The 18240-nt window shown below is 36.6% G+C and overlaps 1 long non-coding RNA gene across 4 annotated transcripts in view; it reads left to right on the forward strand.

The window, feature by feature from the left end:
- Nucleotides 1-14202, forward strand: part of LOC143434438 (uncharacterized) — a 32059-nt gene extending 17857 nt beyond the window's left edge. Inside the window, exons 3-6 of one of the 4 annotated variants that reach the window (XR_013103910.1) lie at nucleotides 1927-2037; nucleotides 7341-7502; nucleotides 10049-10153; nucleotides 12061-14146. This is a non-coding gene — a long non-coding RNA (uncharacterized LOC143434438). Of the gene's footprint in view, nucleotides 1-1926; nucleotides 2038-7340; nucleotides 10154-12060 lie in introns of all 4 variants that reach the window. The other 3 variants (XR_013103909.1, XR_013103912.1, XR_013103911.1) reach the window with 3 other exon arrangements.
- Nucleotides 14203-18240: the final 4038 nt, after the last annotated feature.

Genomic DNA, 18240 nt, shown 5'->3' on the forward strand with positions numbered 1-18240 from the left:
ATATCTGAAGGAAAATTGGAACTGAGGTGAGTTATGTTAAAAGAATACTTGTGTCATGAGTGAAGCTCACACTTTAGAAGGCAGCAACTATGTGAGTGAAGTTGTCGCTGAGGAAATCCCTGTGTGTGTGTGTGTGTGTGTGTGTGGTGCATGGATGTACATGTAAGCATGTGCAGGTCGGAGGTATCCTCCGTCTGTTGCTTCTCCCCTGCACTTTTGGGACAGGGTCTCTTACAGAACCTGGAACTCACCTTTGCAGCTAAACTGACTACCCAGGAAGCTTCTTGGATCTACCTGTGTACACACACAAACACACACACACACACACACACACACACACACACACACAGAGGCACACACACATCCTGAGGTGGCCATAGAGGTCATGCTGCTACACCTAGCTTAAAAAAAAAAAAAAAAACCTAGCCTTCTTACTAGAGTTCTGGGGATCCCAACACAGGTCTTCATGCTTACACAAAAAGGATGTTGTTCACTGAGCTGTATCCCCTAACTATGGAGTATTTTTTTCAGTGTAACTAGCACTTACTTGTTTGAAATAGTCAGAAAATTAATATAATTTGAAAATATTAAACCACTAATTTTGCAATAGTGATTGGTTTGTGTGTTTTTCAAGTGACTACTCTTAACTGCATTGTCATTTCTATGGTGGCTGATAAACACAAATTGTTAAGTTCATATTAGCTATCTACTATTTTGGAAAAGTGAATGCAATTAATCTGTTTCTTAAATATGATTTTCATGTTGTCCATTGATTGCCCCCATAGTCTATTTTAAAATATAAAGCTTTAATGGGTAATAAAATAAATATGTTCAGATTCACAGTATTCAGTAACTGATAGCTCTACTGTGAGAAGAGAGTACGAAGGGAGTTTCTACATTATTGTGGAGCAGAGTGTTGTATGTCTGCCTTTGTGTTTCATGTTCCCTGCTGGCCTTGCTGACTGGTAACCATGGTTTTGTGCACATTCCAGTATGAGGCACGTGTTACCACACAACTGCTCTTCTACCAAGTGTCTGGTAGAAGCCACAAAAGCATCTCTGAAGACCACCTGTGTCTCTAGCATCACCTGTCCTTAGCTGCTCATATTCAGGTGTTGCTGATTTTGTCAGTGAGCCTATCTGAGTGCTTGCTCATCAGAAGATCAGTATTAGTTAGACTGAAATTGGAGAGAGGGTCAGGAAAAGGTAGATGATTATTGAAAGTCATATGTAATAAATAATTACATACTGTAAATATGACAAGAAATACAAAGGCTATGCCCACTGAACTCAGGATTAATTGTAATGGAAAAATTATCATTAATTTATCAATAAAATGAGAAATTCTGGACAAATAATAATAGGTATAAACAAAATCTGTTTTGCTAGTAACTGGGCCCACATACTAATGCACACACACACACACACACACACACACACACACACACTCAAGCAATAGAGTTCTAACTGGCCTCTTTCAATCTGTCTTTAATTATTCCTCTAAAGAAAATAAAATAGAGAAGGAAAGAGGAGGTGGGGGTCAGGAGGACAAAAAGGGGGAAACGCTATAAAATCTCTCTGTATCAACCTGAGGGCAAGGTAATGTGAACACAGAATGTAGTATCTACTCAGTGAGTTTAGTACACTGTATGGTCAATGTGTCAAGGTTTGGACTTGATAGTTATAGTCATTATAAATACCCATCTGATGTCTTTGGGTCATGATGACTTTCTCACTGTGACATTGCTTCAGACATAAATTCTTTAAGAAGATAGTATTCATATCAGCAAACATGGATATCTTTTATCTTGATGAAGGAATTTTTATTTTACAATTAATTAACTTTCTGATTTTATAAATAAACAGATAAAAGTATCTATATCTTCCTTTTGAATGTTGCTCTGTGTCTTTCTTAATCTATTTCAGAACTCTGAATTCTGGATCTTCTAGATAATAAATGTTTGCAAGGGTTCTAGCATGTGAGGGCACAGTGCCCTGCAGCACACACATGGAGCGAATCTTCAAACAAGACCAAAGGTATATGGGCTATTATTAAAACTTTAATTTAAAACGTTGCAGAAATGAACCAGTAAAATATATTACTATAATCACCTGGTACTTTTCACTATCCTAAAACCACATTTCTAGTCTAAATAAAATATCCTTTTCTACTTGATTTTGAAATTCTGAAATATGTGTATTTGTTTACTGGATGCATTCAGGGGCCTAATTGCAATTTGTGGATTTCAAAGAAAAACTGAGATGTGAAAACGTAAACCTGAATGTGATTAGGAATATATTTATTTGGAATTTAGTTTTTTCCCTCCAGTACCTGAGACTTTTAAATCTTCCAACATTTTAAACTTTTATTACTTTGGGCATTTGTGCTCTGACTCTAAAATGTGCATTCTGATAACTTAGTAATCCTGTTAACATTCAAATTAGCATTCTATAGGTTCAAGGCCTGGAGGGTGTTAGTATCTTACATTGAAGGAAAGAAGCCCAGAAAAACAATTCAAGATTCTAATAAACTGTTGTCTTTATCGTGGTGCTTTTGGTATCAGCATTGATGTAGCCTATGGGGCTAAGGAGTAAACTCTGCAAGGGAATTCACCAGGATTTACAGCACCAAACTGCAGAAATAAACTCCCCATTTTAACAGGTGAATATTACGAATTACTAATGTTCTCTTCCATGCACTATCTGGTACCAGGATATCTTTATTGCTGTTGTTGACCTGTCAGTCAACAACAACAATAAAGATATAAGTTATCCAGATGTTTTTGCTGAAAATACAAAATTTCGTTTGCAAACTTTGGAGTTTCCTTTTTCTTTTCTTTTTTTTCTTTTTTTTTTTTTTTCCTGTGCAACATAAATGTTTATTAAAGGTACAGGGCCCTATATTCATCTTGGCAGCAGCCTTCCTCATGGCTGCCAGCACATTACTCAGCTCCTCCAGCTTCCCCTTGGCATCTGTACGGGTCTCCTCCCTCTTCTGTATGGGAGGCAAGACAGTGCCGAGCTTCCTTCATCTTACTTTTTTTTTTTTTTTTTTTTTTTGCTGAGAACATTTCAGGTTTAACTAGAATTTAATCTCCTTGATGGAGAATCCCAGGGAAAATTATCTAACTCTATTCTAGGAATCCAAGTTAAGGATGTCATAGCTAATTTATCTCTGTCTCTGCTAAGTTGCCTGTGTGTGCAGAACCCCCTTCAGATAACTGCTTATCTCAGCTTCTATCAAACTGCTTGCTAAAGGAAAGTTCCACCCCACCCCAAGTTGCAGAGCAAGATGCCAAGGCATGGTTTCTTTCTTCAAAAACCCTGTGTTCTGGACACTCAGGGCCACACCTAGGTCCACAAAGACTTGGGTATAGTCCCAGCCAGCTGAAAGACAGACTTTCAATTGGCTATAAACGGTGACTGAGTGGTCATCTATTGTGGACTGATAAGAACACTGATGAACTTGATGGTGTACTTGTCCTAGGATGCTTTGAGCAACTCCACAGCAGCACACATAGGGTGTGACAATTACGCATTGTCCAGCAAAAACTTGGCATGTTTAATGATGCATCCGAAGTGCCATCTGTGCTCAGGCTTGCTGGTATTCCTCCTCGCCTTGTGGCTCTTGTTGAGACCCAGGGCAAAACCATAGTGCAGGGCCAGGGAGACCATTCTCTGATGGCAGATGCAAATTTGGAGTTTTCTTAGGAATGGTGAGAAATCAAGAATTCAGTTCTTTACATTTGATACACAGCCTTGTTTTCTTCCACACAGTTCAGACTGATTTTAAAGTCATAAACCCTTGGCTCCGCCTCCTCAGTGCTGAGATTGCAGACATGTACTGCCCTGCGGGGCAACAATATCGTAACTATCTCTCCTGTGTATGGGATTGTTTAACATATTGCTGTAAAATGTATTGCTGTCCATTTACCTTTAGTTGTTATGTAAAGGAAAGCCTATTATGTATGATAAATGTTTTAAACATATTTCTGCTTTTGTGGAGAAGCATAATAAAAATAGTGTAAAGGCACAAAATATGAAACTTCATTAAAACAATGTTTGGTATCAATTAATTATAGCCTGACTGTGTACATAGCTTCTCAGCCCACATACTCCTTCTTCTAGTCCTCAGTAAATCTTGACATGCCTTTATATTAACCTGCTGTATTAAGAAAATGGGCATTAAAAAAAAAAAGCTTAGTTCTTCCATTTCTGTGGAAATCAGAACCCTCAATTCTCTCTTATTTTTGAATTAAAGCTGTCTCATTTGCATGAACACAATTAAGCTTTTTAAATGTGGCTAGGATCATTTCCATAATTCTGTATTTTCAGTTTTCCCTTAGAATTCTGGAACCTGACAGCATACTATAATTTGCAAAACTGAAATCCATTCAGAAACAGTTCTTGGTAGAAAGGTAACAACCAGGAAGGCAGACAGTGCACTCAGTGCGGTGTTTCTCTTCATCACTAGCCAGATGAAGGGGAAGAGGGGCATCCCAAACGTAAGAGCAGCATGCATTCATTCACTGGAAATGGGCAGTTTTCATCTGAGTTTGATTGGTCATGTCTACCACTGTATGATTTCATATGCGGGTGGAAAGGTGTCTGTCTTGAATACAAAAAGTGAACTTTGAGATACTTTTCTTTTTGGCTGAAACAACCTTATTTAAACAGTAAATGAGAAATGTCACAAATAAAACAGGAATATGACAATCCTTTCACAGCACTTTCTGGAAACCTTGTACTTTACCCTTGTCTCTATATCTGTTTTTGTTTGTTTGTAAACAACAGCTTTATTGTGTTTGTGTTTATTTTATTAAGAAGATTTAATTATATGCTTAACTGGAAAAAGAGAATTTGATATAAAACATTTCAGTAAATAACATTTCCAATTACATTAATATTGAAAATTTACTTAAGAAACTTTTATTTTATCTATGGGAACTACATCTTTTATCATTTCCCCCTGAAATCAGATAGTGCTACTACAAGGAGTTAAATAATGTCTATGTAGCTCCTCCCAACACCCGGAGCAGCAAGCACTTAGGCGTGGAAAGTAAAACCTTATCTCATAAGCCACATGCTCAATAGACATCTTTGAGATGAAGCACTTTTTTTTTTTCAATAGAAACATGGTAAGAGACTTTGAGCCTTTAGAGATAAAATAGAACCCATCTCTCTCCACATCTGCACCTGTCATTTGTTGTTTTGTAAGTAAACTAACTAAAAATAAAAATTGGATGGCCTGTGTGAAATCCATAAATCTGCTCTTGGCTCACTAAGAAGTCATGAGTTTAGGATGCTAGAAATGACCCAACGATTTTCAGGTTGATTTAAAGGGACCTCTTGGTGAGCTTGCCTATTTTATTCCTATTTTGCTATTTTATTCTTATTCTGAATTTGCAGTAAAATAATCATCTGAGGTGAGTAAGTTTAGCAAAAATCTATGAAAATACTGAGAACATGACTTCAACATTTAAATTTAGAGAAAAAGCAAAGGTTGGTTCCTGTCCCTCTCCCTGAACTCCTGGAAAGGAAAGTCCATGTTCATCATTTCTCTGTCTGCACTGAGGCCATGCTTTCATCAAGGCTAATGATGGCCTAAGCTGCTGACTGCTGTCTCCTGCCTACTCAAGACTATCTCTAAGGCCCCCTCTTCCTCTCCGCTGCTCTTTTCCTCTTATCCCTTCCCTCCCGTCTCTCTCCCTGTCTTCTGTATTTACAGTTTTGTGTTATATCCTTTCTGAGTGTACACATTCCTAGTGTCTTCAGTTCCAAAAACACTATATTAGTCGTGCCTCTGTGTTTCTTTTCCTTCAAAGCCAAACTACTTGAGAGAGCAGAGCCCTCCATACTTACCCATTTCCTCAAGTCTAGTTCAGTCAGTCGCCCATAGCAATTTGGCCTCTCACATCCCTCTGAAGAGACCAAAGGCATCGGGAGCCCACTCCATTTAAACTGCTTCCCAGACAATGTTTGCCTGGAATCCATGGCAGCTCATAAAATAGACAAGTCCCTTCCAGAACTTATAACTCTCTGGCTTGCCTTTTTTTCTACACCCCCGTTTATCTCTCACCAATCTGAAAACAAAACTATTTAAGTAAATTATGTGCAGATGAAACAAATCCTTAAGCATAAAGGAAAACTTAATGTCTATTTTATTGTAGAAAACAAGGCAACAAACTACCCACGTCCTAAAATTATATATAAGAAGTGGTCATCTTCTATACTTCTAATTAGCTAAATACAGAAAGCCATGATGATTTCATAGTCAGTTGTCACCATACAAAGAGCTGTCTTCTACACTCATATCATGGGACAGAAAATACTGTTAATGTTGCCTGACATAACCTGACCAGGAGGCACCACAATGCATGCAGCAACCGCAGTAACTGTTGCAACGTTCCCATTATTATAAAAAGGTGCTAGGCTAGGAGGTGCCTCCAGTATTTATTTCTCAAAGAAATACAATTAAAAAGAAAAGAAAAAAGAAACAAGGAAGGAAGGAAGGAAGGAAGGAAGGAAGGAAGGAAGGAAGGAAGGAAAGAAGGAAGGAAGGAAGGAAGATAGCTTAAAATCTAATCTGAGATAAGTTTGTTTATTTTTTTAAAGCAAGTCTCTATATTTGTTTTTGCAAATTTCTATTCAGCATGATGGGATTACGGTGACTTTCTTTGTCAGAGCCATCTAGACAAAGAGCCCAGTAACAGTGACTTATCACACACATTTATACTTTCACAGTCTGTGAAGAGAGAAGTTGAAATCAAGATGTGTGCATGGCTGCACCCTTTCTGAGGCTTCCAAAGATTCTTTGTTGTCCTATACAGTTCATTCTAGTGGTTTTGGCAATACTTAGTTTCCTCAGCTTGTGGATTCGCCTTTGCAATCTCTGCCTGTGTGTTTACATACCTTTGTCACTACATGGGTTCCTTCCTCTCCAAAATCTCATTATTCGCTTTGAAAATAGTCACATTGGATTTAAGACACACTGCAGTCCAGGATGACTACATTTGCAAAAACTTATACCCCAGGTTCTGAGCAGGCTTATATTCTAGGTTAAGGCTGGCTGAGATTTATCTGGTAGCTCCTCAGGAGACCTTGGGTGCTTGCACGCATAGCCAGCATCACAAATATCTCTTCAGAACACTGGGTAAGATATGAAAGACAGTGTAAAATAATTAAGCTATAGTAGTAAAGTATTGGAGTCATTTGCTAAACAGAGATAAATGACAAATACCTCAGCATTAAGAAAAACAAACAAATCTTGGTATATACTGGGGAGGGATGAAGGGTTACTTACATGGACATAAGTATTCATTTTCTATCTTACTTTACAGAGCCTTGGGGACACCTTTCAAATAATATAATGTTAGTAAATATTGGCATCGTTTGACAGATATTTATGACATCTCCATTTCTTCAATGGTGAGAAAATGAAGTGTCATGCTACAAGGGTGCTCAATTCTAATTGGCCACAGTGTAACAAATTTATAAACTGGGTAAGTTATGAAGTAGCTCTGGATGTGGGGTTTTCTTCAAAGATGGAAGAAAGTACTGGAGAAGAGCCGCACATGTGTTTCAGGCTTTGCGGGACGAGGACCTATGGTTGCAGAGAATCCACAATAGGGGTTATATACCTGCTACTGTCTGCCGAATGTCTGTAAACTGTCTTTGTAAACTTAGATAAAATTTTAAGATTCAAAATATTATAAATGTATATCAAAGCAGGACTGGGATCCATCTGTCAAGGCTCCTCAACAGTCTCTTACAGTGTTCTCAGCATCAAAATACATTGTGAAAAGACAATTTTTCAGGAAAAGGTAAAATAAGGACTGAAGCAGACATACAAATATGCATGCATTAGGAGCATATATACTGCTATTGCAGGAACACATGAGATGGATAACTGGCTCACAAGAGTCATAAAGGTATCTAGCACAAACCATCATGGGATGAGGGAACAGTAAATAGGAACTTTAAACGGAGGCAAAACTAATTGTACACAGAGAAGAAGGAGTCAAGGGAATCACAGCCAGGCATGACACAGTTAGTTCTCAACAGTTTTCTACAATATACTAAAACTTGTGGAACAGCCCAAAGAAATCAGAGTTAGCTTCTGATGATCCAGCAGGCTCTGCTGATGAAGAGCTGTGGTTTCCCACAGCACATTCCATACATTAGTTCAGACTGTGTGTTCATTCTTCATAGAAGAAACTGAAGGTTAAAAGTTATCTTTGTAAATTGCTTAAATAGCAAGTTTACTTAACTTGTTAGAATTAGAAATAAAAATTACTTTTCTCTTGTAATTTCAGTAGACGTTAACAGGTCCTATTATATTTTCCCCATCAGAGATGATATTGTCAGTTTTCCATCTGTAGTTTATTCACAGAAGGATTGTTTTTTCATTTTTTTCTCACCTCAGATAGCATTTGTACCTATAAAGTAGAGATTTATTGAGACTTGAAGTAGATGAAAGGGAGACAGACTGTACCTTCCTCCCAGAAGAGTGGGGAGGAGCCTTATCCACTTTTCCCCATCTTGTACATCTGCATAGCTCCACCCACCTTTCCCTCTTTTCTGTGTCTCTCCTGTGCTTCACATTCCCAGCTTCTTTCTGCCATCCTAACACTAGACTAGCGGTTTTCAACCTGTGTGTCTCCACCCCTTTGGGTATCAAACCACCCTTTTTACAGGGGTCTCCTAAACATCAGAAAACACACTTACATTATGACTCATAACAATCGCCTAATTAGAGTTATGAAATAGGAATGAAAGTAATTTTATGGTTGGGGGTCATGACAACATAAGGAATTGTACTAAAGAGTTCATTATTAAGAAGACTGAGAACTACGACTCTAGACTGAGCCAGGTTGGATTTTGCCAGCTTTGGACTGCAACCTTACTATCACGAGCATACAACAGGGAGGTGAGAATGAGGCAGCAGTGCTGATCTTGGTTTGTCAGTGTCCAGTGTTGTTTCTGGGACATTTATAACTACCACACAGCATATACAATTTCCAGTGTGGGTGGTCACAGCTTTTCAAGCCCATATTCTTTTCCAGAAGGCTGCAGAAACAATTAATTGTTTGTATTGTTAGACTAAGCAAATGCTTATCGTATTAGGTTCTGTTATAATAAGCAGATGTCTGAAAAGACATGTAAAAGAAAGAGAAGTAGAATTCATACTTTCTTCAGTTTTCATGTTAGGCACTTCATGTACTCTTATGTATCTACTACATGTGTTACATGCCAAAGCCATGTTCCATGTTACTCAAAGATCACTGGGAGCTTGGGGAATTATTTCTAGTGAGTCATAAGACAGTCATAAAATATGAAAGTTTTAATTATCACTTTCTGCAAATACTATCTTCTTCAATCCAGGTCACAGCTCGAGGAGGTAGATACTTGGCACAGTGAGGGAACAACCCCGTTCAATCAGGGAAACCAATCAGGGATGAGAGCACCTTTGTCATATCTCCTTCATGTTCTAATTTCCATTGCAGACAAAATGAAAACACTCATGTTTCAGAAGACTCATCACAGAATGTAGGCACATTTCAGATGGAAGAGTGATTTTCAGTAGAGCAGATCATACTGGTCTTGTGTCCCATGTATTAATTCATAATTTAGAAATGTGAATGATTTTATGAGGCAGTATCTTAAAACTATTGTATCTTAGTTAAAGTATTTACTTCTGTTGGGAAAACTGACTGGCTGACATAAAGATGCAGTTAGAGAATTTCTTCCCTATTTCTTTACTCTTGGGCTTTCATAGTTTGGCAAGAATATCTTTAAAATAAAATGATTTTCTAGTATTCAGTTGAAATCTGACAAAGCAGTCTTCATTTTAGAAAATCTTTAGTCCTATTACATGACGTGGGACTAATAACAGACATTTGGAGATCATGTGGTAGTCAGTTCCCAGTGATCCATACTCCTGATATTTGTGCAACTGTACCAGCACCTTCCCGTGACTGGGCTAAGTAAGCTGGAGCACACTGAATGAATAATGAAAATTTTGATGCTGTCTAAATTCTCTGGTTAGGTTAGAAAGCCTGGAGCTTCTCTCTTGGGTGCTCACTGGTTCTCATCATGTTCACTCAGAAGCAAGAGTCATACAGAGATCAAGGAGTCCGTGTCTGGTGAGAAGGTAAAGTCTCTAAAAAAAAGAGAAAGGGAAACTTGTCAACCATGTATGAAAGAACTTGGAAGTGTATCCTTCAGTTACAGCTGAGATTGAGAGGCAGATCCCTGGCTGGCAGCTTAGTCACACCCCTGTGAGAAATCCTGCCCCAGAATGTTTCAGCTGTTCTGGCTTCCTGGCCTTTGGTCTAAAAATGAGTGGTGGGGCTGGGTGGTGGGTGGCTCAGGGGTTAAGAAGATTTGCTGTTCTTGAAAAGGACCCCAGGACAGTTCCCAGCACCCATGTTAGGCAACTCAACTCACAGTCCCCAGAAACTCCAGCTCCAGTCCATCTAATGCCCTTTCCTGCTCTCTGTGGCCACCTGAACACGTGTGGATATCCATCTAAAGCCATAAATAAAAATATTAAAATTAAATCTTTAAAAAGTACTGACAGTTCTATGTGGATACATTTTTGAAATAAAATGTTATGTGGCAATAGATGACTAACATAAAACCCAGTGCTATAACAGCATGCCAACTTGAATATGTAAAATTAGTTAGGTAACAGCTTGTTAGGCATATCTAATTAGATACTAGTTTACTAATCAACATTAATTGTTTTAGTTATGTGCTTTAGAACTGGGAAATTCGTTTGTCTACTCAAAGGAATGTCTTACAGATTTTCATAAATACTCATGTGTGGAGGGGGAAGTTGTGGGAGGCATTATGCTAGACCAAGTGGGCATCTAGTCTTTTTAATAATAATAAATGGTTATATTTATGCTGATTGGCTTATTTAGGGAACAAATATTACTACTATTATTATTATTAATGTATAGTATCTGTACTATTATTATTATTTAGAGAGCAAATAAAACACATCCTTATGTGCCAATTATATGAAAAAGTCTAATCTGCATGGCTATCAGTGGGTTGTTTATTGCTGAAGGTAATTTTATTCTCATCAGTTTTGATGTAGACCCTCTTTTTAGTGTTCATGAAAATTACTGCATTAAGTAGGTTTGCCTTTACTTCCAGTGAAATCTCTGCTGTTACTTTATATGCAGTCTCATTTCTAACTTTGTATAAGCAGTCATGTAGAAAAGGCATTTTGAATCCAAGCAGTGAGACACTTTGAAATATTTATGCACTACATTTTCAATTTATACAGCTATTGAATCACATGTACTCCAGCCACTTAAGATTTGGATTTTAAATTATTGATTAAAAATATCTCAGTTTTTACAGACAAGACTTTCCATTCATGTTGGCAAATTCTGTGCTTCATAACTGGCTTTAGTATTTTATGTTTGTGTGCATTTTACTGATCCCAGACAAATATAATTGCATTGTTAATATAATGTAGCTTCTTCTCATATTAATACATGAGTGCAAAAGAAAAAGAAAGGAATAAAAATTATAGATCAAATAAACTATTATAAAGTCTTTGTTGTTGTTGTTGTTTTGTTTTCATGAAACAGTGGCACCTAGTGGTCTGTCCAAAGCATCTTCCTAACTTTCTCCTAGTTGTCTTTGTAGCTGCAGAGTTTCCCACAGCTGTGTTACTTCTTGATTATGTTTAGTTGTATCTTTTTGTTTACTTTTTTTTTGGTTTTTGTAAAATTAGATTAACCTACTTTTTCATTGCATGAATAAGCTAATGCCTATTGTAATCACATACTACTGTACAGTTATTCTAATATTGATCTTCATGTATAGGTAGAACTAATGAACTGCTGTTACAAAACAGACAAATTACTTTTACAACACCAAGCAAAAATATTGCCTTAGAACAAAGGGCTATAAGAAGAAATTCACTTCTAGGTGAAATAAAATTTGCTTTTGCTTCTCTAGCAGGACAGACATGTATAGGCTTTGATTTTTCAAAACTTACTTTAACAAGGTTTTTAAATGCTTCTATTTCCATTTTAGCCCACCACCCACCAGAGGAAGAATAAAAGAAAGAGTAATAGGAAATGGGGTTTGTGGACGTGTTTATAAATAGTTGTTTGGAGCTATTCCAATCTTGTTATCAGCAGTCCATTCCACTCAGCAATTACCACTCACAAATCAGCAACAACAGTTTGATCCAGAAGAAACATCAAAGCTCTGCCAATCAGCCCAAGTCCACAAAAGCATCAAGAAGCTACCAAAGCATCACGAACAGTTCTTTGTCAAGTTACTCTCTATGAAGAAGTCATGGCAAGTAAATATCAACAACACAATGCAAGGCAAACCAATACCAGAGCATCATCAGCAAAGACTAGCCTGATAGACCAAGGTAAACCAATTCCAGAGCCTCCTCCTACTGTCTCTGGGGTCATGTTTATATTCTTTTAAAGCATCATGCATCTTCTCATGTGTAGGCTTTAGCAAACCATTCTTTTCACCTGTCTGCCCCAGCAAAGCATATGACATAACTGATTTTCTAAAGAAACCAGAAATGTCCACTTTTGTCATGTGCTATTTTATTATTGCCTGTTAGTATGTATGTGAGTGTTCTTTATACATATTACCTAACAATCTGTAAACATGAATACCAAGTATTCATGTTTTGAACATTTTGATTTTTATTTTTTTGTGGTAGGGTATCACTTTGCAGCATGATGCCTTGGAACTCACTATGAACCTCAACCTGGCTTCAGTCTTACAGTGATCATCCCGTCTCAGCCTTCCACTTTATTTAAAATAATTACAATGGAAACACACTCAGAAATGGGTTGAGTGAAAATATTCATTTAAATATTCATTGTCACATATCCTTTCATGTTTGCTACATGAAACAAGGAAATTTCATAATAGTCTTACGATTGAGGATGATAATGTTTTATATAAACTAATATTACTAAATTAAATTTTCTTCTGAATCACTATTTGAATATTATATATAACATATTTATGTAAATAAAATATTAACAACTAAAGGAGAAAATTGAGAATTTTTGTGAAAGTTTTTCAATGTTATAATCAATAATGGAAAGACTGAGGCCTTAACAAGAAAGTTTAAAAACATAATTATGGCTATTGTGAGTGTGTATGTAAGCATGAGTTTGTATGACATATGTGTAGGATGAGTGTGCCATGGCATACATATGAATTATCAGAGGACAATTTGTGGAGTCAATTCTCTCCTTACACCTTCTGCCAGTTGTGAGGATCAAATGAATAAAATAATGTATAAAAATAGAGTTTTAATTCATTAAAACAACTGAAACAATACCTAAAAAGAAAAACCTAGTAAGCCTATTTAAATCCTCAGTGGATAGTCTCACCAAAAATCTGGATTATACCAAAAACAGAGTCAGAGATGGAAGACAAAGTAAAATAATTTGAACACTTAGTGAAGGTCAAAGACATGTTTAAAATAATTAAAAAGCATGGACACTGGAAATGTTTTAGGGTATTGTAAAACATATCCTCCAGTTTATGGGCATGGAAGGAGCAGAACACTATAAAGATAGCATAAAAGATAACTTCAGTAGAACCACAAAGGAAAATTTTCTAAACTTTAAGAGATGTATATCCAGATACAAGAAGTCTATGAAACATAAACAAATTCAGAAAAGAAATTCTCTATAGTATATTAAAATTAAAGCATTCAAAACATGGAATAAAGAGACTATGAGGCAAGCTGCAAGACAGAAAGGTCAAGTCACTTACTAAAGCAGGACAATGAGAATATAAGCAAATTACTTGACAGAAAACTCTGAAGCCAGAGAGCCTGGAAAGATGTACTTCATGTTTTGAAACACTTCAGTTATCAACACAAACTATTATAACCAGCGAAACTATCTATTTACATTGAAGGTGAAGTAAGGACTGGCTGTGATAAATTCAGATCAAAGGAGCTTATGACTACTAAGGTATCTCTCCAGAGGATTCTAGAAGGAACTTTTCAATCTGCAAAGAACAGTACAAACACTCAAGAAGTCTTGAGGAACTATAAACAACACCAGGACAGGTAATTAAAAGATAGACTAGAAAAACCACAAAATCAACAAAATGACAGGAGTTAATACACATCTTTCAATAGTAAATTGCCAGTATTAATTAACATCATAATTAGTTGCTTTTCTCTTGCTCTGATAAGACACCATGACTAAGGCAACTTACTAAAAATATTAAAATTAACCATACAGTTCCATAGCTTTAGAAACCATGATGGTGAAGCAAAGAAAGGCATGGAAGCAGTAGTAGCTGAGAACTCACATCTCAAACAGCAAACAGGAGGCAGAAAGAGCTAACTTGAAATAGCGTGAGTCTTGAAACTTTAAAGCCTATATCCAGTGACATACTTCCTCCAGGAAGGCTGGACAGGACCACCTGATTATCCCCAAATACCTACCAACTGGGATCAAGTATTCAGATGCCAGAGGCTTATGAAGAATATCACATCCAAACTAATACACAAGCAAATAGAACTAAGAAACAAGCACTCAGTTATTTTAATATCTGACAAAATAGATTTTAAACTAAAACTAATCAGAAGAGATAGAAGGAACACTTATTATTCATTAAGGAAAACTCTACCAACAGGATGTTCTAATCCTAAGCATGCACCTGCCAAACACAGAAGCACACAGTTTCACAACAATAATTACTATTAGTTTGAAGACTACAGGTTAACCCCCAACACAAGGATAGTAAATTATCCTTGAGGTATCTTTAAGTCAGAAAGTATGACAATTTAGTCATAACCTGAAATAAAATTTAATATCAAAGAAATTTTTCTAACATTGATACCTTTTGTAAATTTGTTTAGATCTCAAAACCTACTTATACAACAACATTATTCTATTTCAAAGCTATTAAAATAGTAGAAATAGAAATCAAAAGAATAAAATCCTTGCTATAATTTAATACAAAATGTGGGAAAACATTTCTTTGTGATTAGACATACAAAGTCAGGTAACAGTTTAGTCATCAACATTATAAACATCAAACAAAATGAAAGGTACAATTGTAGTAAAATACAGTACCAGGTAGTTTCAAATTCCAGAAATTATTTAGAAAATGATTCAGAAATTGAGCTGTAAATATTCATGACACGATTACCTGGTGATTCAGAATGCTTATATTTTTTAAGACTCTTGCAAAATTTCAAGGCATATTATTAAGTTATTATTTCTTAAAATCATTACAAGTATTTCTGGATGGTAAGTTTCTTCTTACAATTAAAAAGGTTTCAAAAATACTGAAGTACAGCTTGGAGAAGAAATGTTGTACAGCTGTGTTTAGAAGACAGTCCCCATTAAGTCTGTAGGGAAAGAATGTAAGAGCTTCTCAAAGGCTGTTCATGGATCTCCTAAGAGCTTCCTGGCCTTACCTAGTTGCATCTGTTGGTTTCCATAATGCACAGCTGCTAAAGCAGAGAAGCACAGTGGAAACTCTTCTCATGGGGCAGACTTTGCCAATAGTTTGGTAAAAAACACAAAAGTGACAGGCAGACAATTTTCTATCTCTTCTGCCTCCTGAGGAACTGTTCCATTTCATCACATTTTGAGGAGCATCCAATAATGGCATTTTACATAGTGACATAATTTTTCACTTCTCCAACCCTCTGTGCCTCACTTTCTCTTTTTCTTCCTTTAATGCAATGAGATTGTGCCCTCAGTAACTTAGTACATGAAAATAAAAGCCCTCTCTACCTCCCAAAAGTGCACAAACTAGGGATTTATTGAGCTCAAATCATGTATGGTAAATTTTATATGACTACTAAAATTTACTAACATAAAATCCCTAGTTCTGAAATAGAATACCTTGGTGTTTTAATTTGAGACAGAGTTCTGATACAGGGTAGATTAAGATTCAGTAATTCTCCTGCCTCAAGTTCCTAAGGGCTGGGATTGCTATAAGAACTTTATTATATAACATTTCTGTCACAGATGCCATTTTCTTCAAATGGGCCTTATTATAGTAAGAAATATTTACTATAGTATACACTATACTGCTTAAGACAGAAAAAATTGTAAAACAGCTTGGTATTAAGGATAAAGGGAGGAGGGATATATCATCAGCTCAGTGTTGGACATTTCAACTTGAACTGACTGTCAGACTTTCTTATCAAGAAAACCGTTGATTGTGTGTGTAGATTTTGAAAGAAGGGTCCAAGAGATGGAGGTGCTATATTAAGTGGCCATATCATGCCAGGAAATTTAATAAGATTCCCTAAAATTGAATGTCAATATAATGATATGATCCTAAAAGATGAATCATTCAATTTCCCAGTTTCTAAGTTAGGAGACTGACAGTGTCCAAAATGTTTAAGAGAGACAGAATTGCTTTTTACAGGAAAAATGTCAACTACAGGAGAAATGTCAGCTCAGGTGTGTGCGGGGTTTGAAATGAACAGAAAGGGGGTAAAAAAGAGACTTTAGAATACAGAATGCATACTGAATATTGAAATGTCATTAACTCAATAAGAACATATTTTCTGAGTTGGAGAGGGTGAAAAGTTGATTAGAATATTCAAGAGAAAATGGGAGGAGGGAAAGTGGGTGTATAGACACATCATTCATGGAATTCAGTGGAGAGGAAAAGAATGAACTGGGGAGCAGGAGGAAGCAATGGGGTTACAAAAAGGATTTCTCAACAATAGTTTTTAGAGAAATAGTCTTCTTTAGGATTCACTTGGTAAACATCTAAACACTGATTCCTTGCAGCATAACAGGCAATCTTTCCATAAAACTGGAAAGAATATAAAAATGAAGACTGGTGCACACTTAGAACACAAGCCCTTCCCAATTGCTGTTTTCTTAAGAATTTGACCCATGTGGTGGTGGCAGCAATGATCCATGGATCCCTTTAATCCCAGCACCAAAGAGGGAAAAACATGCCAATCTCTGTGAGTTCAAGGCCAGCCTAGTCTACAGAGTGAGTTCCTGGAAAGCCAGGGCAACACTGTCTCAAAACACCACCACAAAGAATTTGAAATGAAGCTTTGCTTTTCTTCCTCCTCTTCCTCTTCTTTCTCCTCCTCTTCCTCTTCCTCCTCTTCCTCTTTCTCTTCTTCTTCTTCTCTTCTTCCCTTCTTCCCTCCTCCAATTAAAAAAACAAAAGAATAAATTTAAAAAAGAAAGAAAGAAAATGTTAGTGGAATCCAACATTAGCAAGCATCTCTGTATATAGTCAAATAGTAAATTCTTCAGTCATAAGAACTGTCATTCTCTGTGACACCAACTGCATTTTAGTACTGAAGTAAAAAAAAAAGTTTGTGGATGAGTAAAGTCCATAGCTATCTTCTAATAAAAAAAATCATTTTATAAACTAAGCAGTGGGGAGATTGGCTTTTGGGTGATAGGTCTCTGACCAGTCTTATAGACTGGCAATGCAGTTATCTGCATGGTAAATTTTCAGATAGTGTTTCACTCTTGAAAATGAGACTGGATGGCTGGGGATGTATCTCAGTTGATAAAGTGTTTGCCTAGATTACAGAAGCTCTGGATTTGAATCTAGTGTAAACTAGGCATGAGAGTGGGTGCTGAACTCACAAGGGGCACAAGGGAGGTAGATGCAGAAGTATCATGATATCAAGGTCATCCTTGGCTATATTAGGAGCTTGTGACAAACCCAGGATGCTTGAGAACCTGAAAAATGAAATAAAAGAAAGGAAGAAATGAGCCTGAAAAATGAAAGAAGCAAAAGGAAGAAATAAGGAAAGAAGAATTAAGGAAGGAAGGAAAAGGGAGAAAAGAAGGAAGGGATTGAGGGAAGGAATGAGATTGAAAGATTCTTCATTTTTTCCTTTTCCATCCCAAGAGGTGAAAGTAGAGCATCACATGGTCTGGTTTGCATCAGAGTGTTCACATTTCTGCCTATGATCTCAATTCAACAAGGAAGGTTCTAATTTTCAGTCTGAAGTTTTCCAGACCAAAGAATAAGCTATGTTGTCATCCTAGATTTAGAAGCTAAAACAGAAATCCCTTTGGCTTCTTTTCTTTTTCTCTTTCTTTCTTTTTTCTTTTCTTTTGCTTCTTGCTTGCTTTCTGCCTGAAACAGTTACCTTTTAATAGAAAAAGTAAATGGGTCTTGACTATAGCAATTCCCATATAAGCGACATAGAAGGATTCCATCGCAAAACTTTTCAGAGGGAGTAACACAGGAGTGTCTGAA

Source organism: Arvicanthis niloticus, chromosome 15, assembly GCF_011762505.2.
Source record: "Arvicanthis niloticus isolate mArvNil1 chromosome 15, mArvNil1.pat.X, whole genome shotgun sequence".
Lineage (NCBI taxonomy): Eukaryota > Metazoa > Chordata > Mammalia > Rodentia > Muridae > Arvicanthis > Arvicanthis niloticus.